The 24,955-nt window shown below is 36.3% G+C and overlaps 1 long non-coding RNA gene across 1 annotated transcript; it reads right to left on the bottom strand.

Annotated features, from left to right (window-relative positions):
- Positions 1-2,315: 2,315 nt before the first annotated feature.
- LOC122018584 lies at positions 2,316-4,310 on the bottom strand. Its single transcript, XR_006121829.1, has 2 exons — positions 4,022-4,310; positions 2,316-2,566 (listed from the first exon to the last, which is right to left on the bottom strand). It is a non-coding gene; the product is annotated as an uncharacterized LOC122018584 (long non-coding RNA).
- Positions 4,311-24,955: the final 20,645 nt, after the last annotated feature.

The raw sequence follows: 24,955 nt of genomic DNA on the forward strand, positions 1-24,955 counted from the left end.
TTTTGAGTTAACATACAAAGTTGTGAATTCACTTCAAGTGGACAGTGTTCTGAAATTGAAACTAATCTGCCAGTTCAACCCAATAGTTTAATTAGTAAAGGAATTTTAATTGAATTGGATTTTGGATTGGTTTGATACGAGCCTTTAATTTGTGGTTCATCTTGGTTCATTTATAAAAACTTTGAGCTTGATTATAATAGCACCTCATCATCGGAAACAACTTCAGCATAATAATTTAATGTTACTAAAGGATTGAGTGAGGGGATTAAAAAAGATTAATTAAGGGAAAAAATAATAAACTCAGCTAATCTTGGGGTGATTGGTTTAGTTTTATAGAATGTTTTTATTGGTCATTAGGGTAAGCCGATTGAATTAGGATGTTTGGGTGACAATATGAATGTTTTGTTGTATCAAATCATAGGGGTTAGAAAAAATATAATATATTTTATAGGTTATTCTTTTTGCACGAAAATTTTAATTTATTATTCTATATAATTTTTTTATTGGTCTTACATTATAAATTATAAATTTTTATTTATTATTTATTATTTAATATTTCTATATTTTTTAAATTAATATTTAAATTAATTATGATTTTTAATTAAATTTATTTATAATTTTAATTAATAAATTAATTCAATTATAATTTTTATTTAATATTTAATTAACTTATGAATTTTAATTTAATTATAGTGTATTTTTTTAACTTACCCAATATATTTATTTTAAAAGAATTACTAATAATTTATAAAATAAAACATTATAAATAACTGTTCATTAAATAATTTATTTTTTAATTATTTAAAAAGAACAATCATACATATTAATTATTAGCTTCATTTTGAACCGAAATTTTTTGAAATATACTCTTAAATTAAAAATTTTAAACATCACTTACACAATCATTAAAATATTTTTTATTGACGATTTTTTTTATTTTATAAATCTTTGATAAATTTTGCATTGGAAAGCTTTAAATTTAGAAAGTTTAAGAATATGGAAATGATTCATTTCTAAATTTTATATTTGGTTAACGGTAAATCTATATAGGGCCAGTTAGAAAATTAATTAAATATTATTAATAATATTTATACATAACAAATTATTAATTAGCCCTTAATTAAATTATTCATTATTCTCATTTTTTTTAGAATTTAAAATTAGCTGGAAAATTTATTAGAAACTTGAAATGAGTTAGAAAATTTATTGGGAACTGTTAATGATATTTATCCATAAAAAATTAATAATTAGTTCTTAATTATATTACTCTTTTCGATGATAATTTTAATTAGTTCAGAAATAAGATCGATCTTAAAATTAAAACATATCACAACATTCTTCGTTATATTCTTCTTCTTCTCTTTCAAAAATGGAGATAAAAAACTCTAGAAATAAGAATTCTTTAATGGCAGAAAATTTTAGTTTAGAAGACGAAAGAAGTACTAATTGATTAATGACCATCATATTACAAGAAGTTCGAGTACAAAAAGGTTCTAACTTCGAGTTGAGTAGGGATCCTTTGGTCCAAGACCCCTGGACTAATCCCGGATCTTGCACATTCATTGGTGGGATGAGCTAGACCCCACCTATTTAATAGGTAGGATCTAGCTTGTAGGATCGATGACGTGTTAGAGGAGGGGGGAGTTGAATAACACTCGTGACTAATTCGTTCGTTTCAGAAAACTCAAAGTAACACAGCGGAATAAAGAACAAGACAAAAGCAATGCTAACACAATTTATTTTATTTGGTTCAGAGCCTGTGACGACTCCTACTCCAAGATCCGCGATTGTTGATCGCTTTCAGTGGACAATCATTAATAGTTTAAATAAAAATTACAAAACTTGAAGTACAATATAACAAAGTTACCGATAACAATAGAATTAGAAGTCTTTTGTCGGTTGTCTAAGCAGCGTTGAAGAAAACAGCAGTTGTTCGTTCTTGATCTCGAAAATTGTGTTGTTGAAGTAATTGATTGAGCCCCCCTTAAATAGCCAAGCTAGGTCTGATCCAGATCCACTGATCTCGAGATTAGGTTTGACTCGTCGCTAATAGGTTGAATGACTCCCTAGTTCGGTTGACCGATCCTGCCTGAATCGGCCCATCTTCCCGTCCAAATTCAGCTTCGAATGAGTCCTTGTTCGGTCGACCGATCCCACTATCCTCGTTGGCTTATCTGATTAGATCCGATCAATCTGACCTGATTTCAATCATCGTATATGAAACAACCTATAACCAACCCTCAGATATTTATATATATATATATATATATATATATATATATATATATATATATATATATATTGCATCACCCACCAAACAAAAACCAAGCATATACTTATGACATGATACCAAATCAAACGTTCTATTTTATCGAAAATAAAAGCCAACATCTCTCACAAAGTATAACAAAGAAAATCCCGATCAAAAACCCTTGACCTCACCAAAACAAAAACCCTTCCCATGAGGAACATAAGCTCACCACTTCTAATATCCGGACAACGCCATGCATCCATCCCGCCTACTCCGTCCGTAGGCCCTCCATCGTGTCGAGAGACACATCCTCACCTGTAATGTAGGCATCATGAGTCTACAACCCAGCAAATATAATCTCATGTGATGAAACATGATATCCATAAAATAGTAGAGATAGGAGTTAAATGATAGAAACATATCTAAAAGGTTGTATAACAGAGAAGAAAAATGCGGTAAATAAAGTTCCTACACAGTTAATAAAGGTGAATATGTTACATATCTGGTAACCATAATTAGAGCCAGTCAACAGTCCCATGAACCTAGAGGTACCTCCTAGAGAACATGCAGTGATTTAGCCGTAGCTACCATAAATTCCAGTATCAGTCAAGTTTGGATGAGCTTTCTCCGGAGCTCATCCCAGGTCACCCATCCCGTACTACTACCACATATGCATATATTCAGCCATCTAGCCACATAAAACTTATTCTACCCATAGTATAAACAAAACAATAGCTCAATTCATTATATACTGTAAACATGCCAATTTATCAATAACTAAATTCTTCGCATCATGTACACATGTCAATTTTCTGTATCCATTCATATTCAATCTGATTGTATCATAGGAAGGTATATGAGCATATATAGATATTAATTTGCAACAAGAGACTGATAAATATCCATTAAGCTTAAATGAAAACCAATTCAATTTGCAACCATACCAGTAACCAATTCAATTTCCTACTCCTAACTGAAAATTTGAAACAATAACGATTCATTCTTTTGATTCACTACAAACTGTATCCTCACAAAATCCCAACAGCAATAAATCCCAAGGAAAACCAAACTTACTACAAAACTATTAAATCTCCTAACCAACACCAAGAATATCACCACAAATGAGTCAACTAAGATTTTCTACAACATTATTAAGCAATCGAATCAACCCTACAGAAGGATCCACACAGAATTCTCAATTCAAAACCCATAAACGATATCAACAGCGGAGTAAACGTAACATGCAACTACACAAAAATTTTAAGCAAAATTCTCAAGGAGACACGAATTCGACTCTAAATCTCCACGACATATCCCAAACTGAAACCAGAACTCCATGGGAAGCTCAAATCACAACAGCATCTCGGTCTAACATTTAGACAACAGATAACATGCAACTCACTAAACCGTATTCATCACTGAAATCACGAATTCAAACTCAATCACCCAACTCATAGAACATTAGCCAAAACATTTAGGAGAGTCTACCAGGAAATATGAACTTCGTCGAACTGAAATCACTGCCAAAACTTCGGAATCGTATGCGAACCCAAACCAAAACCTTCAGCCGAAACCTCCAACACGACACATCCCTACAGAGAAGAAGCCAATCCAAAACGTCTACAAGGAAAAGCCAATCGGGTGCTTCCACAAGAGAAGAAAACAATCGAAAGCATCAACCAGAAAGCGAATCGGAACATCTCCAAGGAAAAACCATTCAAACAGAACATCTACAAGAAGGAAACAGGCAAAACCCATACCAAACCTCACCTTCCTTAGGTTTCTCCACCCCTCTATACCCCATAGATATCAAATTATCACAGTAGATACAGTTGCCTGCTCTTGTGTTTCCTCATCCTCCCCGAAACCCCTGCGGCTTCCACTGCGTGTCCACGTTTTCCCCAGCATCCGTTGCTGAATGCTCGCAATCTCCTGTTCGATTTGCTCCACACGGTGGAAATCGACTGCCAGCTCCGACGCCGCACTCTCTCCGCCGCGAGGATGTAGATCCGTCGAGGCTTGATAGCGCGTGAGGAGGCGGAACGATTGGGTTGTGGAGATGGAGTGTGATACCGAGGAAATAAGGACTTTTATACCTAGGGCTATTAACTTGATATTAACTTAGATAAGTGTGGTTAATGAACCCTTATTTATTTTCCCTCCTAATTGGTGTTAGCTTGGGTAAATTAGGTTACCTAAATCTTTTATTATTCCCTATTAACCCTATCATTCCAATCCTTCAACTCTGTCGTAATAATTAATCTTTGAGCCCCTTCATCATTCTTTTTTTCCTAAGTTTTTGTCGTAATAATTAATCTTTGAGCCCCTTCATCATTATTTTTTTCCTAGGTTTTCGTGAAAATTCAGTAATTTAAACTTCCTGTTAACACCCATGAAACCTTAATTTGTTGCTTTATTTGATAATCTCCTTAACTAAAGTTTAGGGGACCTTACAGTATATCCACTGTTCGGTCGACCGAACCTTCAGTCGAATCCGTTCATCTAGCGGGAAATCTATCTGTTTGCTTTGGAGGTTCGGTCGACCGATCCCCAGTTTAGTCAACCGATCAAGGCTAAGTCTAACCCTATAAAAATTAATAGTTTCCTACAAAACTGAGTTAGACAAAATACCATATAATATATAAATCAATAACTTGACAGTTTTTCGACTGTCCGATTCTGACTTTGAATTTCCTCCGGAAACACAAGGTCGAACCGATGCCTACTGTTCCCTCGATGGGGAGTGCGTCCTCACCTACTCCTCTCAGGAGAGATTACTTATTGCTAGACTGGTCCTCCAGACTAACTGAACTTTCTGCTGGACGTCCGCTCCACAACCTGTCTAGACTTCCCGCATAGGGTTACCACCCCCTAGGATCTAGGGTTACCTCCCCCTAGGGTTTTCCCATAACCTAGGGTTACCACCCCCTAAGACTTAGGGTTACCTCCCCCTAGGGTTTTCCATAATCTAGGGTTACCACCCCTAGAATTTCCCACCTGCCTAACCGCGGCTAGGACTTTCCATCACCTAGGGTTCCACCTCCTAGGATTTTCCACTTGTCTAGAATCCACTAGGACTTTTGCCTAAGACAATTTAGGACTTTCTTACAAGCTCAATCAACTTTGTTAGATCACAAGATAACTTAACTTTGGACCCTTTGATATAATCAAAACCTAGGTTCGATCGTTTAGTGCTTTCTGCATCAACAATTTCTCCCTTTTTGATTATGATAATTTGGTTCAAAATTAAGTAAAACATAACAATAATTTAAAGGATTTTTAGCTTGAGCATAGTACAATAATTTGTAAAAAAAACTCCCTTATGCTCCCCCTTTCATAAAAATTATGTTTAACTCTTGAGAGCTACTTTTTCCACCTTCCCAAATATCCTCACCTCCCGGCCCACCTCATTTTTTACCTTTATGCCCTTTCCTTATTCTCGCATTCACATTTTTTTTAAGTTTTGTTTCTTTTATTTTTGTTGGTTTTGTTTTTTTAATCAATTTTTATCAATTTTATTCTTTTTGAATAATTTATTTTTTATTATATGTTTATAATATTTTGTTTATTGTTTAGTTGTAGATTTTAAGGGTTATTATTTGTAAAAACTTTTAAAAGTATAAAAATTTTAAAAAACGACGTAGCACATACGGTGGACGCTATATAAAAATAAAAATTTTAATCAATTTAAAAGGAGGAGAGGTTCTGACATGTGTCAAGGGTTGGAAGGGGGGATAATTTAAAGGGAGATGAGTGTTTTGACATGTGTTAAGGATTGAAGGGTGGATAATTTAAAGGAATGGGAGGTTCTGACATATGTCAATTGGAAGGTGGGTAATTTAAAGATAGTGAAAGATTCTGACATGTGTTATGTGTCAAGAATTGAAGTGAGATAACTTTAAGGGAGGGGAGGTTCTAACATATGTTAAGGATTAGATGGGGATAATTTAAGTGTCGAATTAGGAAAGTAATTTAAAGGATGGGAGAGATTCTGATTATGTTAAAAAATATATAAAATTAAAAAATTAAAAAATTGATAAAAAATAATAAATAAAGTTGATTAAAAATAAAATTAAATAAAATTGGAAAAAATACGAGTATAAAATAAAAAATTTTGATAAAAAAATAATAAATAAAATTGATTAAAAAATAAAGCTAAATAAAAATTAAACAAAATTTTTAAAAAATTATAAGTTAAGAAGTTAGGGGTATAAAGGTTATTTATATGGGAGACAAAATATGAAAAGGGAGGGGGTGTGTTAGAGGGGGTGGGAGAAGAAATTTAAAAAACTAAATAAAAATTAAAAAATATATAAGTATTGATAAAAAAATAATAAACAAAATTAATTAAAAAATAAAACTAAATAAAAATTAAATAGAATTAAAAAATAATAAATAAAATTAATTGAAAATAAAACAAAATAAAAATTAAATAAAATTAAAAAATATATAATTATGGATGAAAAAATAATAAATAAAATTAATTAAAAAAATAAAACTAAATAAAAATTAAATAAAATTGAAAAAAAAACAAAGAAAAAAAAGGGTAGAAATGATATTTGATAGGGGAGAGAGAGAGAGAGAGGAGGGGGAGGGGTGTGGTGTCAAATGGGGTGGGAAAAGCAATTTACTTAACTCTTAATTTTAATTTTTCTCTCCCCCTTTGACATAAATCAAAAAGTAATATAAGTGGAGAGAAGGTTGTTTGACAAAAAAGTTTTTATTCTGTTTAACTTTTAGTCCCCTTGAAATGTAGCACTTAAAAAAAACTTAGCTAATTTTTAAATGTTGAAAGTGAATTAGCTTTTTAAAAAAAACTCAGCTAAGCATAGTTTTGAAAATAATTATTTTGAAAAACACTTAGCTAAATTAGAAATACTTTGAAAATACTTAACTTTTTCAACAAAAACCTAGCTAAACTTAACCTTTGAAAATTACTTAGCTGTAAAAAAAAAACAACTTAGCTAATCTTATGTTTTGAAACTATCTTAGCTTTTTCTAAAAAAACTTAGCTAAACTTTAGCTTTGAAAATAATTGCTTTGACAAACACTTAGCTTAATTAAAAATACTTTATTAAGTACTTTAGCTTTCTGAAAAGAAATTTTGATAACAATTTGGCTTTTAAAATGACTTTGATAAAAACTTAGTTTTAAAAAGATTTTGATAAACACTTAGTTAAGTATTTTGCTTTATAAAGGTTTTGATTAAAGCTTAGTTAAGTAATTAGCTTAAAAAAAAAATACTTTTTCAAAAATATTTGAACTTACTTTTTCAAACAAGATTGATTTCTAAAAATAGAAAACAACTGAACTTTTTAAACATTTACAAAATTAACTTTGAAATCTTGAAAAACAATGCTTTAATTAAAAAAATTAATGCCTTAAACTTATTTGTACTTCCCCTTAATTAATGTCAAAAACAAATGAATGCTTTTTAGGGTATCCTAGAGTCCAAGCATGTAAAATAAACATAAAAGTTATTATTTATTTTCCTAATTTTCATCTCACCCATTCTAGGTTATCAAGAATGTTCAGCTTATAAGTTTGTGTGAGATAGAGTTAAATATTTATGATATTGAAGAATATTTAAAAATAATAATTTAAGTTAAGTTTAGATTTCAAAAATATTAAATTTTAAAATTTAAAATATAAGTTTAATTAGATTTAAACATTTGACAATATTAAAATTTTGAAGTTTAATTATAATTTAAAAATTAATTAATATTAACATATTAAAAATTAATTAAGTTTTAAATTTAGAATTTGAAATTAATTAATTAATTGAAATTAATTATATTTTTGAAAATGGATCATGATTTGAAAATTAATTATGATTTGAAAATTAATTATCATTTAAAAATACGGAAGATTTTGAAAATTAATTAAACTTTTGTAATTAATTAGATTTTAAAATTAATTATGATTTTATAATTAATTAGGATTTGAAAATAATTATGATTTTGAAATTAATTATGACTTTTAATTTAGTTAGCTTTAATTTAATTAATTTAGGTATAGTTAACTACTTTAAACCTAGGTCTATCTCACAATTTTCCAGATTTTCAATCAAGGAACCTTAATAGTTTTGTGAGATGGTTAATTTAATTTTCAATTTAAATTTTAATCTAAAGATTGATCAACATTTGAGTTAGATTAAGGTTTAACAGTTAGTCAATTAAATATTTATTTCAATAATTAGCTTACAGACTGTGGCGAACCACTAAGCCTTCTTAGGTATTGGATCATCAACCACTTCTAGACAAAGTCTTTTAAAGAAATTAAATATTTAATTTTCTTCCTGAAAGATCTTAAGTCTAACTAGTCAAGTGTGAATCAAACATAAGTCCTTATTGATCCTTTCTAGGTTAAGCAAATAGTAATCATGAATGACATTTATCAATTAATTACTTATATGCATATTCATGGTAATTATGCATGAATCAAACAAATCAAGTATTTATTAGTTAAGTTAACAAGTTACAATTTTAAGTTAACTTTTAAGTTGAGTTTTGAGTTTACTGATTAATTTAATGTTTGTCGATTGGTTTCATAATTAAAAGGTACTTGATTATAACTTACTTTGTAGAGTTTAAGTTTTACCTTAGACTTGTAATCCAAGTTTAGATTTTGTAATTTGGTTAAATTATTAACAATCTTTTCTAATTTATCAATTTTATCTTTTAAAATATTATTCTATTTTTCTAAGAGTTAATTTCTTATTTTTATTAAATAATTTTGAGTTATTCTTATTTAGATTTGAATCAACTTTATTCATTACATTATTAGCATGCATATATATTCGAGAGAAATCTAAACTAGTACAATCAAGATTTGTTAGGGTACCAACATGCGTTGTAAAAATTAGATTTTCATGTAATTTAAATTTACTAACCTTGATTTCCCCCCTTGGATTCTTGGGTCTTCTTTCTAGGTATTGACTTTTGCAGTGACTCTTTCATTTGCACTTGAAGCATTCAATGTGCTTCTTTCCTTTCCGGATCAATTTATCCTTTTCCTTTGGTTGTGCCGACTGAATCTTACAAGTAGGGCACTGGTTTCTATAGTGCCCTCTCTCCCTACACTTAAAATAAATTATGTGAAATTTACAATTTGAATTTACAATTTTACTTTTTTGATCCATGATAGGATTCTCCCCTTTGATTGTTGTCATCTCGAATTCGGACTCAGATTCAGCTATCTCTTCTTTGGCTAATTCTTCTGAGTCTGGTTTGGAGGTTGGCTCTTGAGATTCATACTCAGATTCGAACTCAGGTTCGACTTAGTCTTCTGGCTTTGAAGGAATCTCATGAAGCTTGATCAATTTCTCCCAAAGCTCCTTAGCATTGTTGAACTTTTCAACTCGATCAAGTTCTGAATTTGTTAGTCCGCATAGGCAGGGACGGATCCAGGAATTAAAAGTAGGTTGAGCTGATTCCGAGTTAGTTGAGTCCGCTAAGAATATTGTAAAAGGGGTCTGAGTTCATTTTATATACGGATTTATAAATAGAATTGTAAATAAATTAAAATTATACTTATATGGTATTTGAGATGTATTAATGTAAAATACCGAACTAGATAATAATTTAATAATAAGGTTTAATAGGCTAATAGCTTTAACAGAATTTTTAGGAATTTTCTGAGAATTTTTCGGAGCTCATATGACATATTTTAAGGGGATCAATTATTAGGTTTTAGGAGAGTCCGTTTGGATATCCCAATTAAGTGGGAGTTGATTGAGAAATTAATCTAGGGCTCAATCAAAGATACCTAAGTTTATAAATCCTTTCTCTTCTTTACCCGTGCCTAAGCCCTTCCCCACCGCCGACTCTCCCGATCCCTTCCCTCTCCCTCTCGCGCCGACTCCTCTTTCTCCCTCTCTTTCGCACGATCGACGCTGACGACCCTCTCATCGCCGGCGCCGATCCGCCCTCTTCGGTCACGAGCGAGAAGTGGTCCCTCTCCGAGCTTCCTCGCGCCATCACAGACGCCGCAGAAAGCAATTCTGGCCTTTCCTTTGCCCTGGCACCCGCCGCCCTCTCCTCCTCACGCGAGAACCAGAGACGCACGTCGCCACACCCGATTGCTTGACGTTGATCGAGCCGCAGCTCGCGGGAGCCTCCTAACCCTTCACCCCACGCCGATAGCCCCGCTAGGTATCCCTCTCTTCCGATCCTTGCCCAACACCGATCGATCTTCAGCGAAAGGGAAGAAAATCCGAGCCCTAACTTCACTGGATTTGGAGCTTGCTGGATTCAGTGGAGGTCTGTTTGAGGTAAGGTTTTGTTTTGGATTTTTGGGATGTGGGATGCTTCTTCTAGATAAGTCCATCATTTTTCTTTGATTGGTTGCGTTCTATTTGAAAGGGATTCGGGATGTATAGATAGGGTTCGGTTTTCGTTGATCTTGCGTTGTTTTATTTGTGAGGCTTTTGTACTCTTGGATGTTGATCAGATTTGGGTTTTAGATGCGATGAAGGTCTTGTTCTTCCTCTGGTTAGCGATAGTTTTGGTAAATGGCAGATTGGTTTCAATGTTGTGTGGTTTCTTCATGGTGGATTTGGTTCTTCCTTTAGTAGGTTTCGTAGGTTGCAAATTCGTTTCATTGTTGAATGACTTCTCCATGTTGGATTTGATTTTCCTGTAGTAGATTAAGAGGTGGTAATTGTTAGGATCGGTTGAGCTAGAGGGGGGGGGGTGAATGACTCACTTCTTTTTCTGATTAACTTTGTTTTGCACAGCGGAAATCTGAAGGCAATGCTAACACCGTTATTTACTTGGTATCCACCTCCTCAAGGAGGTGACTAATCCAAGGATCCACACCACTCACACTCTTTCACTATCGAAAACCCTCCTTCTCGGAATCACACCGAAGGTGGAGAAACCTTAACAGAAATACACCTCTCCCTTTTCTTCAAAATAAATATCACAAAAGCTACAAAGAAGAAGTAGAGAAGGATTACAAGATTTAACCAGCTTCTTCTTTGCAGGTGAGATTTCAGTACGTAGTAGAGAGGAGCTTGAACCCTTTGCTTTGAATCTTTATCACTTGAGAGCTTTCAAAAGGCCTGGAGAGCAATGGAACAGTATAGTGTTTTGTTGTGTATGTTTTCCCGTTTCTTTCCGTGCTTTATACGTTGAGAAAACTAGCCGTTTCTCACGCCGCCGTCGCCGTGGATCGATTGAGGTCATATTCCAATCGATTCACAACTATCCGTTGGAAGCCATCGCGTCAAGATCAACGGTGCAGATTCTTTTATTTGACTTGGATCGATTGGGGCAGCGTTTGAATCGATTCAAACGCTTGCTCATGAATTTAGCAGCTGCATGAATCGATCGGCCGATCGATTCAATAACTTGAATCGATCGGCTGATCGATTCAGAGTGATTCTGTGCTTCGCACAGAATGTTCACGGATCGATCGGCCGATCGATTCAATCCCTTGAATCGATCGGCTGATCGATTCAGAACGATTCTGTGCTTCGCATAGAATGTTCACGGATCCTGCTGATCGATCCAGATGCATTCTGTGCTGCGCAGAACTTTACCAATCGATCAGCCAATCGATTGCCTTACCTTCAATCGATCGGCTGATCGATTCAGAGGCAATTTGCCGCACAGCCATGTCTGAATCGATTTTCCAGTCGATCTCTGACAGTGAGCCTATCACACACATAATCTTGTGACTTGCAGGAGGTTTCTCTTGCCAAGAATCCGGTCCCCGACCTTCTTGGACTTCTCTTGTCTTGCATCTGGTCTTCTGACCTGCAAGAACTCTTTTTGCCAAGAATCTAGTCCTCGACCTTCTTGGTCTTCTCTTGCATCTGGTCTTCTGACCTGCAAGAAACTCCTCCTGCAAACTCACAATGCATGTTAGTTCCACCGTATTAACCTAAACTTAAATAAATGTCAACACATTGAAACTTCCAGGGCATGATTGCACCAACAATCTCCCCCTTTTTGATGTTTGACAATCTATTTAAGTTTAGGCTAATTTCCAATACAACGATAAATAATGATTGTAGCTTGCTGAAATAATAATTGCATAATTACAGTAAGCTTGATTTTAATTTACTACGATAGGCATAAGCAATAAGCATGAACTTCAACATAGATCTCCCCCTTTGTCAAAAATCAAAAGCGAATAACTCCCCCTCAATAAGTGCACAAGGCAAATATGATACATCCAAGGAATGCTCCCCCTAAAACACATATATCAACAGAACATAACAACACTGAAATGTAGAATCAAAAGGAGAGTGTAGCAAAAAAATATCATACATTCAAAATAAAATAGAGTTCACAAAAAGGACTCTAGAATAACCATCCATACAACAAATAAAAACATATCATATAGGAACATAAAACTCGATAAGCTCGTCGCCAGGAGGAGGAGGATCAGGATCAGCAGCTGGAGCAGACGTAGTAGCCGGAGCAGGAACCGCCGCAGAGTCAGGATCAGGGGCATCCTCAGCAGGAGGAACAGGGGCGGGGGATGGACCAGACTGAGACGGGTGAACCGTCACCCACGAGCCCACTAAGTCCACCAGTGTATCCAGAGTCCGCTGCATCGAAGTCTGCTGCTGGACCACAGTATCCAACGTGGTACGCAGGCTGGCTACCTCCAAGGTCAGCTCCTCAAGGCGAGTGGAAACCGTCTCCTCAAGAGTCGGAGAAGCTGGCCCGTGGAACTCCTCCTCAGCCTCATCCTCCGCAGGAGCCAAGGCCTGTGCATCCCCCCTTTGGCGAGCCCGGGGTCCCTCCCCAAAAGCACGGCCATCGATCCATCGAACTCCAGCTGGACCACCAATCAGACCCGACTTCTTGAAAGAGCGGGAAGAAATCCGCGAATAAGCCACTGTCATGTGCTCCAGCCGTCCCCGGGAGACATCAACCTTCTGGGACGCCAGCCAATCGGTGATAAGATGCCCGAAAGGCATATGTATCGTCTGCTGCACGGGCTGGGTGAAATGGATGATGCAATGAAAGATATTCAGAGTGATGTTGATGTCAAGGGAATGACGAATGGCGTAAAGAGCAAACATATGAGGCGGTCGTAGAATGGCTAGGGCACGAGAGGCAATGGGGAAAAGACAGTTGATGATCACTTTAAACAAAGCGGCATTTTCAGCCGATAACTCAAGAGAAGAAAACTTAGTGATATGAGCATCTGGCCCATCCGGACGAGGATGACCAAAGAAGAACTGATGCATGGAGTCAATGCTAATATGCTCAAAAGGTGGAGGCAGCTCATCGGGAAGATTCAGATAAAAGACAAAGTCATTGTTTGAGGGAAGACATTCGAGATAAGATTGAAGAATCTCATAAGTGAAGTCCAGGCTCCGTTTGGCAACACGAGTGCGATAATTTACACCATCTGAAGTGTGTAAATTATTATAGAATTCGGAGACAAGACCTATATTGATGTCCCTCTCACAAGTCAACAAAGAGTCAAGTTTATAATGCTTGAACCTATTATAGGTATCAAAACAAGAAGATCTATAATATTGCAAATTCATTGATCGAGGGGGAATAAGTTTGAAGGTGTTTTTGGTGAAAGATTGTTGCATTGCAGCATTTGGAAACCTAGGGTCAGTGGGAGGTTGAGGGCGTGAGGAAGGAACAGACGACCCTTCGCCCGATTCACGGACCTTTTGTTTCTTTCTGTGGGATAGAAAACAAATGCACGAGATGCCCAGGGTTGACAGTGAACGGGAAGGAATACAAAGTGCGTGAGAAAAGGACAGTGAATGGTTTGACAGTAATGCAAAGATTTAAGGGTAATGCAATAAGTGCAATGCATGAGGAATAATGCAATGCACAAAGACATACAAAAATACAGATTAGGTCAAGAATAGCAGCAAAAAGGAACAACAAGGAGTAGAGCAACGAGTTTTACCTAGGTTTAGGGTTTTGAGTCCGCATTTTGTGTGAGGACGCGGAGAAGAGGAAAGGAGCTGCCCAGTGTGTCGAGAGAGAACTGGAAGAGAAGTGGGATAGCTCCTCTTCGTCGGAGAAGCACGCCGGAGTAACGATCGAGACAGGCAGAGCCGTCGCTTGGAAAATCGCCTAGGGCAAGAGCCGCGTCGAGAGAGAGAAAGAGAAAAGGAAAAAGTAAGGGATCGATTCGGATCCACGGGTTTAAGACGGGTTTTAGGGCTTCGATCGATCGACCGATCGATTGAGAGTAATTGAATCGATCAGTCGATCGATTCACAATGCTTCTGTGAAAATCGAACGAACGTCTGAATCGATCCATAGATCGATTTAGACGCCTTCTGTGGAAAACCGAAAAGGCGTCTCAATCGATCCATTGATCGATTGAGGTTCTCTGAATCGATCCATTGATCGATTCAGATGCCTTCTGTGAAAAATCGACGAGCGTCTCAATCGATCCATTGATCGATCGAGGTACTCTGAATCGATCCATTGATCGATTCAGGTGCCTTCTGAGGCCAAGTGCGAGCCTCCCAATCGATTGACCAATCGATTGGGAAGCCTGATAGTTGTGCATGTCTGAAAAACTTTCAGAACCAAGATTTGGAAAAGCACAACTAATTGTACACTACTCCAAAAATCACGAAATTTTGTATAGACACTATATATGTCCCATATTATCAAGAAAAAATAAAGTTTAATAAAAATAAACTCGTCTTAGTGAAAACTTACACAAAACCACAAATTATTGAAAACTTCAAAGATATGAGGAAGTTTGTATCTATCTTTTTCATAATAATCCCCATCCAATAACACACTTCAACCAATGTTTCAGAAGTGAGTTGTGACATGATCAATTGGAAATTTCCAATCATAAACGTAGGGCAACGGGCACATGAGTTGTACACTTGCTTTCCCTATGATTGGACAAATGAATGTTTCATGTGAAAATCATTTTTCTTGGCCAACTTAATGCATCATAACAAGCATTAAGACCAAGATAAATATTCCTAACCTCTCACCCCCATCTAAATCACACAAAGAAGATAACCCTATGTGTTTGTGAGAGGCAAAAAAAAATAAGGTGAAGAAACCAAAGGCTCTATCTATAAAGTGACCATGGAGGATTTGATTTAATCAATATAACACATTCCCAATTCTCTTCTAAGAAAGCTAAATTCAACTTCGGGAAGAGGTTTGGTGAAGATATCGGCTAAGTTAGATTTTGATCCAACATAATTTAAAATGATATCACCTCGAGTTACATGATCACGGATAAAATGATGCTTAACCTCTATGTGTTTCGTTCTTGAATGATGAACGGGATTTTTTGTTAAATTGATTGTACTCACATTATCACAAAGTACTTGAACATTGTTATAGGTAAGTTTATAGTCTTCTAGAGTATGAGTCATCCACAATAATTGCGATACACACTCTCCCATGGCAATATATTCCGCTTCGGTTGTGGAGAGAGCTACACAATGTTGTTTTCTACTTGACCAACTTACTAAAGAGGACCCTAGAAATTGACAACTACCACTAGTGCTTTTGCGATCCAACTTGCATCCGGCATAGTCGGAATCGGTATAGCCCACTAGGTCAAAAGTTTCAGTTCTAGGATACCAAAGACCAACATTTTGAGTCCCCTTGAGATAACGAAGAATTCGCTTAACGGCACTCAAATGTGACTCCTTGGCACAAGATTGATACCTAGCACATATACCTACGGCGAAAAGTATATCCGGTCTACTAGCCGTGAGATAGAGAAGACTTCCTATAGCACTACGATACACTTTGGAGTCAACTTCTTTCCCCTCAATGTCTTTATCCAACTTAGTATTTGTGGCCATGGGGGTAGATATTTCCTTTGCATTTTCCATTCCAAATTTCTTAAATAGCTCTTTGACATATTTGGATTGATGAATGTAAATGCCCTCTTTTGTTTGCTTAATTTGTAATCCTAGGAAAAATGTCAACTCACCAACCAAACTCATTTCAAATTCACTCTCCATGTGATTAATGAATTCATTTAAAAATCTTTATTTGTGGAACCACAAATAATGTCATCTACATATACTTGGGCCACAAACAAATCATTACCATTATTTTTCAAGAATAAAGTAGGATCAATTTTGCCTCTATGAAACCCTTTTGATACTAGAAATGTTGACAATCGTTCATACCAAGCCCGAGGAGCTTGTTTTAGTCCATATAAGGCCTTTTTAAGTTTATATACATGGGTTGGACACTCCAAATTTTCAAATCCCGGTGGTTGCTCAACATATACTTCTTCCTTTATCACACCATTTAAAAATGCTGATTTTACATCCATTTGGTACAATTTGAAGCCCTTGTGGGCGACAAAGGCCAGCATCATTCTAATTGACTCCAATCTTGCTACGGGTGCATAAGTTTCATCATAGTCCAACCCTTCTACTTGATTGAAACCCCTAGCGACCAATCTAGCTTTGTTTCTCACCACTATTCCTTTATCATCAAGTTTGTTCCTAAAAACCCATTTTGTATCAATAATTGATTTGTTGTTAGGCCTAGGAACTAAATCTCAAACTTGACTTCTCTCAAATTGAGATAATTCATCTTGCATTGCTAAAATCCAATCCGGATCAAAAAAGACATCATCAATGGTTTTTGGTTCTATTTGAGATATTAGGGCAACTTGACTTCCTTCATTTCTAAAGTAAGATCGAGTTCTCACTCCTTGAGTAATGTCTCCTACTACTTGATCTAAGGGATGATTTACATGAGTCCTAATAGGTCTTGAGTCTTGATTTGTTGTAATTTCGGGTTCAAGTGGCAAAGGTTCATTTTTCTCACCATCACTTTCTTGATTTTCTTCTCCTTGATGATTTACCTCATTTAGTGTTAGTTTCTCTAACTCAAATTGTAATCCTTCATTGTTTGTTCTTATAGCGTTTAAAGAGGGATTTTCTTCAAATACAACATTTAGTGATTCTTCAACTAGTTTTGATCTTTTGTTGTAAATTCGGTATGCCTTGCTATGACTTGAGTATCCTACAAGAATCCCCTCATCCGCCTTAGCGGAAAACTTTCCCAAGTGATCCTTGGTGTTTAGAATATAGACCTTACACCCAAATACTCTAAGATGCTTAATTGTAGGTTGTTTACCAAACCATAATTCATGAGGTGTTTTCCTAGAAACCTATGTATTAAAGTTCGATTTTGGACATAACAAGCCGTATTGATTGCTTGACCCATAGGAAACTATGTAGTGAATATTCATTTAACATGCTCCTAGCGGCCTCTTGTAACACCCTATTTTTCCTCTCAACAACTCCATTTTGTTGAGGGTTGAAAACTCATGTTTGTAGCCTTTTTCCATACAAAAACTTGTGAATCTATCATTTTCAAACTCACCTCCATGATCACTTCTTATTTTGTTTATCTTATGAGCCTTTTCATTTTCTACTCTATTACAAAAAGCAATCAAGGTATCTAGAGTTTGATCCTTATGTTTCAAGAAAAACACCCATGTATATCTAGTGTAATCATCCACAATCACAAAGCAATATCTACTACCGTTTAAAGAAATATATTTGCTACTATCAAATAAATCCATGTGAATGAGCTCTAAAGCATTTGAAGTACTTACAACATTTTTACCTTTATGAATAGCTTTGGTTTGCTTACCCATTTGACATGCATCACATATTTTGTCCTTTTGAAACTTCAACTTTGGCAATCCGTGCACCAACTCCTTCCTTGAGAGATTTTTGATATTCTTCATGTTGGTGTGAGCGAGTCTCCGGTGCCAAAGCCACGTCTCCTCTTCTTTGGACATGAGACACTTAGCAAACACATTAGTAGCACCAAATAGTTCAACTTGATAAATATTTTCTTTTCTATGGCCTATGAGAACATTGGTGTTTAGTTCACTATGTTTGACTAGGCATTGAGATGAGTTGAACTCAACTCTATACCCCGAGTCACATAGTTGACTAACACTCAAGAGATTAAAAGCCATGCCTTTTACTAGTAACACATTTTTTATTACAAATTTCTCGGAAATTCTAATATCTCCAATTCCTATAACTTTTAGCTCACCACTATTACCAAAAGAAACGGTACCTTTACTTTTGTGTCTAAATGATGAAAATTTTGATGAGTCTCCCGTCATATGCTTAGAGCATCCACTATCTACGAACCATGTTGTTGGATGCTCCTCCTTTGCGCATGCCTGTTTAAACACGATGAACCAAATGTTTTGGTACCCACACTTTGGGTCCGGTAGCATCAATAACAAATTGCTTGGGTACCCAAGCTTGAACAACCTTAACCCTTGAAGCATGGTTTCTACTAATTAGGGACATGAATTTAACTTCCTTATCTTGAGATTTGAAACCTAGTCCCGCTTTATTGTACACGCCTCTTTGAGCTCCTAGAATCATATCTAAGTATTTTGAGCTTGAAGTAAATTTTACTAGAGCACATCTAAGATCATCAACTTGTGATTTCAATGATACATTTTCTTTTTCAAGATCATCAACATCATTTTTGTCATTTTCATGAAGCATGCAACTTTCACATGGCACAATTTCATTTTTGAGTGATTTCAATTCACTTTGCAATCTTTTGACCTTCCCTTTTGATTTAGCTAGTGCATTGGTTAAGCATGCAATGGTGGCATACATCTTATCAAGCTTGGGAGAAATTACCTCATCATCACTAGAAGATGACTCACTTGAAGACTCCACATCTTCTTCATGACTATCTTCATCTTCACTATCTTCTACATGACTTAAGGCCATGAGAGCCATGTGCTTTGAGCTCTTCCTTTCATCTTCTTCCGATGAGCTTGATGATGAGTCATCCCATGTGGCTTTCAACGCCTTCTTCTTTTTCTTGATCTTTTCCTCTTGCTTCTTCAACTTTGGACACTCCGTTTTGTAGTGCCCCTTTTTCTTACATTCATAGCAAATTACATCAGTTTTATTCTTAGAATCCACAAGAGATTTACCTTTTCTTTTCTCATCATTGAAGATTTTCTTAACATCCTTTTTGTCAAACTTCCTTGAATGTCTCATCATTCTTCGAACGAAGTTTGCCATTCACTTGATGATAGCTCTTCATCACTATCACTATCACTATCACTATCTTGTTCGGATTCTGAAGATGACTCATTCTTCTCCTTTTTCTTTTCCTTGTGCTTCTTTTTGCTCTTTTCACCTGCAACCAATGCTATACCTTTCTCCTTATGGCTTGTGTTAGCTTGCTCATGCAATTCAAGTTCACAAAATAATTCATCCAATTTCACTATTGACAAATCCCTTGAAACCTTATAAGCATCCACCATGGATGACCATAAAGAGTTTCTTGGGAAAGATTTTAAAGCATACCTTATGAGATCTCGGTTCTCCACACTCTCTCCAACTGAATGAAGGCCATTTAGGAGTTCCTTGAATCTCCCATGTAGTGAGCTTACCGTTTCTCCATCCTTCATGGTGAAGTTTTGAAGTTGATTTATCAACAAATCCCTCTTTGCAATTCTTGAATCCTTGGTGCCTTCATTTAGTTCAATAAGCTTATCCCACAAATCCTTGGCACTCTTAAAGGGTCCAACTTTGTTGAGTTGTTCCGAGCTTAATCCACATTGAAGAGTCACAATCGCCTTTGCATTTGCTTGAGCCTTCAATTTTTGTTCAACAGTCCACTTGGATGACTCAAGCATTTTTCCATTTTCAGTTGGCGCCATGAATCCCTCCGTGATTGAGAACCACATATCAATTTCGGTCATGAGATAGTGTTCCATGCGGCTCTTCCAATAAGCAAAATTGCTGCCTTCATAGAATGGTGGTCGTGAAGTACTATGTCCCTCCTTCATTGACATCTTGTAGCTCTTTAACTTGTGCTTTCTTGACGATGAATCCTCAAAAGCAAACCAATGCTCTGATACCACTTGTTAGGATCGGTTGAGCTAGAGGGGGGGGGGGGGTGAATGGCTCACTTCTTTTTCTGATTAACTTTGTTTTGCACAGCGGAAATCTGAAGGCAATGCTAACACCGTTATTTACTTGGTATCCACCTCCTCAAGGAGGTGACTAATCCAAGGATCCACACCACTCACACTCTTTCACTATCGAAAACCCTCCTTCTCGGAATCACACCGAAGGTGGAGAAACCTTAACAGAAATACACCTCTCCCTTTTCTTCAAAATAAATATCACAAAAGCTACAAAGAAGAAGTAGAGAAGGATTACAAGATTTAACCAGCTTCTTCTTTGCAGGTGAGATTTCAGTACGTAGTAGAGAGGAGCTTGAACCCTTTGCTTTGAATCTTTATCACTTGAGAGCTTTCAAAAGGCCTGGAGAGCAATGGAACAGTATAGTGTTTTGTTGTGTATGTTTTCTCGTTTCTTTCCGTGCTTTATACGTTGAGAAAACTAGCCGTTTCTCACGCCGCCGTCGCCATGGATCGATTGAGGTCATATTCCAATCGATTCACAACTATCCGTTGGAAGCCATCGCGTCAAGATCAACGGTGCAGATTCTTTTATTTGACTTGGATCGATTGGGGCAGCGTTTGAATCGATTCAAACGTTTGCTCATGAATTTAGCAGCTGCATGAATCGATCGGCCGATCGATTCAATAACTTGAATCGATCGGCTGATCGATTCAGAGTGATTCTGTGCTTCGCACAGAATGTTCACGGATCGATCGGCCGATCGATTCAATCCCTTGAATCGATCGGCTGATCGATTCAGAACGATTCTGTGCTTCGCACAGAATGTTCACGGATCGATCGGCCGATCAATTCAGTACCTTGAATCGATCGGCTGATCGATCCAGACGCATTCTGTGCTGCGCAGAACTTTACCAATCGATCAGCCAATCGATTGCCTTACCTTCAATTGATCGGCTGATCGATTCAGAGGCAATTTGCCGCACAGCCATGTCTGAATCGATTTTCCAGTCGATCTCTGACAGTGAGCCTATCACACACATAATCTTGTGACTTGCAGGAGGTTTCTCTTGCCAAGAATCCGGTCCCCGACCTTCTTGGACTTCTCTTGCCTTGCATCTGGTCTTCTGACCTGCAAGAACTCTTTTTGCCAAGAATCCAGTCCTCGACCTTCTTGGTCTTCTCTTGCATCTGGTCTTCTGACCTGCAAGAAACTCCTCCTGCAAACTCACAATGCATGTTAGTTCCACCGTATTAACCTAAACTTAAATAAATGTCAACACATTGAAACTTCCAGGGCATGATTGCACCAACAGTAATGAGATTTCAATATGGTTTAAGTTTTGTGATGATTTTGGTTTTTAGTTGTTCAATGGAACAGATTCCTACTGCTGTCATTTAGGTTGTGCAGTGAATAGAATTAGGTGGCGAGGGTCCCAGTTGATTTGTTGATGTTGCCTTGCTTCCTCTTGAAGGTCTCGGGTTGTGTTCTGCAGAAAAATTTGGGGGTTTTCTTGCGATTTCTGTTTGGGTGAGCACTGATTTTCTCTTAGGATTTTCCTTAATCAGGATTTCCTTAATTAGATTCGGTTTTAGTTTAGCCAACTAATTCATGATGGGTTACTCAATAGTTCGGGTTAGTGGTTATATTGATTAGGGTTTTTCCTTAACCCAGTTAGGGGATTTTATTTAGATATTTACCTCATATGATTTTAGCTAAATAAAATACTTTAATACAGGACTTTGATTTGAGACGGTGTACGACGTAGGATTTCTGGATACGATCTTCTATAAAGGCGAGTACTTCTTACTTTGATTCTGTAGTTCTTTGAACTTAGTGCATGAACTATTTTTGGATAAGGACTATTTTACCTTGACTCCACTCTTAGTTTCTTGCGCTTGATACTTCCATGCAATCTTTGAGAAATTCGTTCCATATCTATACAGTTTCTTGTTGTTGTCCATGATCAGTAGCAGATACTAAATATCATATTTGTATGCTTTAACTATTATTTGTTTATGTACCGTATTGAGCATGCTAACTTCATGTAGCATACCTGTTTCTGCTTATATATATACGATAACTGTTGCATTGTTCGCATCATGTCATTGCATGCATGCCGCATCCTCGGCCACTCGAGAGAGTGGTAGCTGGAGTTGATGCCGCTTGTCCTGTCGTGTCACACTCGGCCACTCGTGTGAGTGGTAGCTGGAGTACGAGCAGCAGGGACCCCGTCGCAGATGTAGCTAGTTAGCTACTATGCAACTGTTCCCTCGGCCACTTGTGTGAGTGGTAGCTGGAGTGGTGTACAGTCTGTCACTGACCCAGCCTCTCGACCATACAGGGGTCATGGTGCAGAGAGGTGGGTGGGAGTGACCATCCGTGCATACGCTGTTGTTATTATATTTATTTTAGCTGCTGCTGTTTATATATGCTGTTATTGCTTATTTACTGCTGTTGTTCATATATGCTGATATGCTTACTTGTGTTGAGATATATTCTCATTATAGATGTTTAGTCATTGGAAATTTGTATATACCTTGCTTATTACCTTTGTAGTTATGAGCAGTACTATAGCAGATTAGTACCAGTTCTGACCTACTATACCTAGCCTAGGATATGTTTTCAGGTATGAGCATTTATTTTGGTTCTATTGTAGTATCTGTTATTCCTCTTATGAGACTGTATTCCTTTTGGCATTCTCTATTGGTTTATTATGTTCATGCACTATCTCTTTCTTTACCCGCTGAGTTCCAATACTCACCACCCCCACAAAATAATTTTTCTTTCGCCAGGTAACAGATAGATGAGTCATGGATGCTTGGAGAGATGTCGGCTGCTAGTCCTGGGTCCTACGTCACACCCGAGGATAATTTTCGTTTTGGTTTTGTTATCGTTTGGGGTGGTATATTGATTTTGTGTATTTTGTTTTTCAACAAGTCGATATGAATTTTGGGTCAAGTCTGTGATGACAAGTATTTTTATTGGTGTCGTTGTTGGCTTTACGTTCGTATCGTTTTATGTCTTCCGCTGCTGTGTGTTTATGTTCAGCCGTGTAGGCTTATCAAACCGCGTGGTTGTATTTATTTTGTTCCAGCCGAGTGGGCTGATGATATAAACTGCGTGGTTGTGTTTATTTCATTTTTGTCCAGCCGGATAGGCTAAGTATATTAAACTGTGTGTTATGTTGTTTGTATTTTGTATATATATATTCCAGCCGAGTGTGGCTGAGGTGTATTTTGTATGTAGTAATGCTTCATATTGTCACCCGTACAGGGGAGATGCTGTCGAAATTTATTCTGGCAGGGACTACCTGGGGCGTGACAATTAATAACGAATTTTAAAAAATAAAGAAAAAATTTCATTTGAAATTAATTTTATTTTATCAATTTAAAAATAAATATATAAATATTTTTTTAACCAATTTCTTAAATTAGAAATTGAATACTTTCATCTTAAAATTAATTAGAGACTTTCACTAGGACGAAAAAATAACTTTTAGTAATCGATTTTTTTATATTCTTATTTTCTTGTAGTGAAAGAATTTATTAAATTAGTAAAGTGAATGAATATTTGTCAAAAAAAAATCTTTATGTAATTAAGTTTATTAGTTATTATTATATACTATGGAAAGTTCTTTTGACCGAGATGACCAAAGTTGACTTTGAGATACCAAATAAGAAATTTAAATTATCGAATGATTTGTTGAAGGGCAGGACTATAACAGAGCTTAACCTTTACATAAATTCGTCCCTACACATAGGAGAGTACATGTTACTTTTATATTTGTCTCAATTTTTCATCCCACTTGTCACAGGCGATGGACATACCTTCTTCGATGGGGAGTATAAATTCTATCTGGACTATGGTCCATATCTTCACTTGGGTCTTTAGTTGGTGCTCCATCTAGTCTTTCCAGTATCCGAAATTCTCGCTGGACAAGAGTGATAGGCGTACGGTGTTGTTCCCATCTTGTTAGACCATTAAAAAAGAATCTCGCACACAAAAATAATAATAAATGTTCCAAGACTTGGTCTTGGATTATTAGTGCGAGAGAAAAATAAAACTAGCAATTCACTAATTTCGAAAAAAATAATAAAGTATTAATAAAATATTAAAAAAATATTATTACAAAATTTGGTAACTCCGATATTTTGCTAATACTAACCAATGGTGAAAAAGATGAAAAATGATTTTTTCAAAAAATAATTTTGGTAACTGCGATATTGTTTTTTTAAGGAAAAACAATATATAATTTTATTTTTCACAGAAGAACCCCCTGCTCGATTGATGGTTTCACCAAATCAGAGTGACATTGCTCTGATACCAATTGTAGGATCTATGATGTGCTAGGGGGATGAATAACACTCGTGGCTAATTCATTCGTTTTAGAAAACTTAAAGTACCACAACGGAATAAAGAACAAGACAAAAGCAATGCTAACACAATTTCTTTTACTTGGTTCGGAGCATGTGACGACTCCTACTCCAAGGCCCACGATCTTTGATCACTTTTCGGTGGACAATCACTAATAGTTTGAATAAAGATTACAAAACTTGAAGTACAATATAACAAAGTTACCGACAATAATAGAATTAGAAGTCTTTCGTCAGTTGTCTGAGCAGCATTGAAGAAAGCAGCAATTGTTCGTTCTTGATCTCGAAAATTGTGTTGTTGAAGCAACTGGTCGAGTCCTCCTTAAACAGCCAAGCTAGGCCAGATCCACGTCCACTGATCTTGGGATCAAGTTTGACTCGTCGCAAATCGGTTGAACGGTCCCCTGGTTCGGTCGAGCAATCCTGCATGAATCGGTCCGTCTTCCCGTCCA

Source organism: Zingiber officinale, chromosome 9A (genome assembly GCF_018446385.1).
Source record: "Zingiber officinale cultivar Zhangliang chromosome 9A, Zo_v1.1, whole genome shotgun sequence".
Lineage (NCBI taxonomy): Eukaryota > Viridiplantae > Streptophyta > Magnoliopsida > Zingiberales > Zingiberaceae > Zingiber > Zingiber officinale.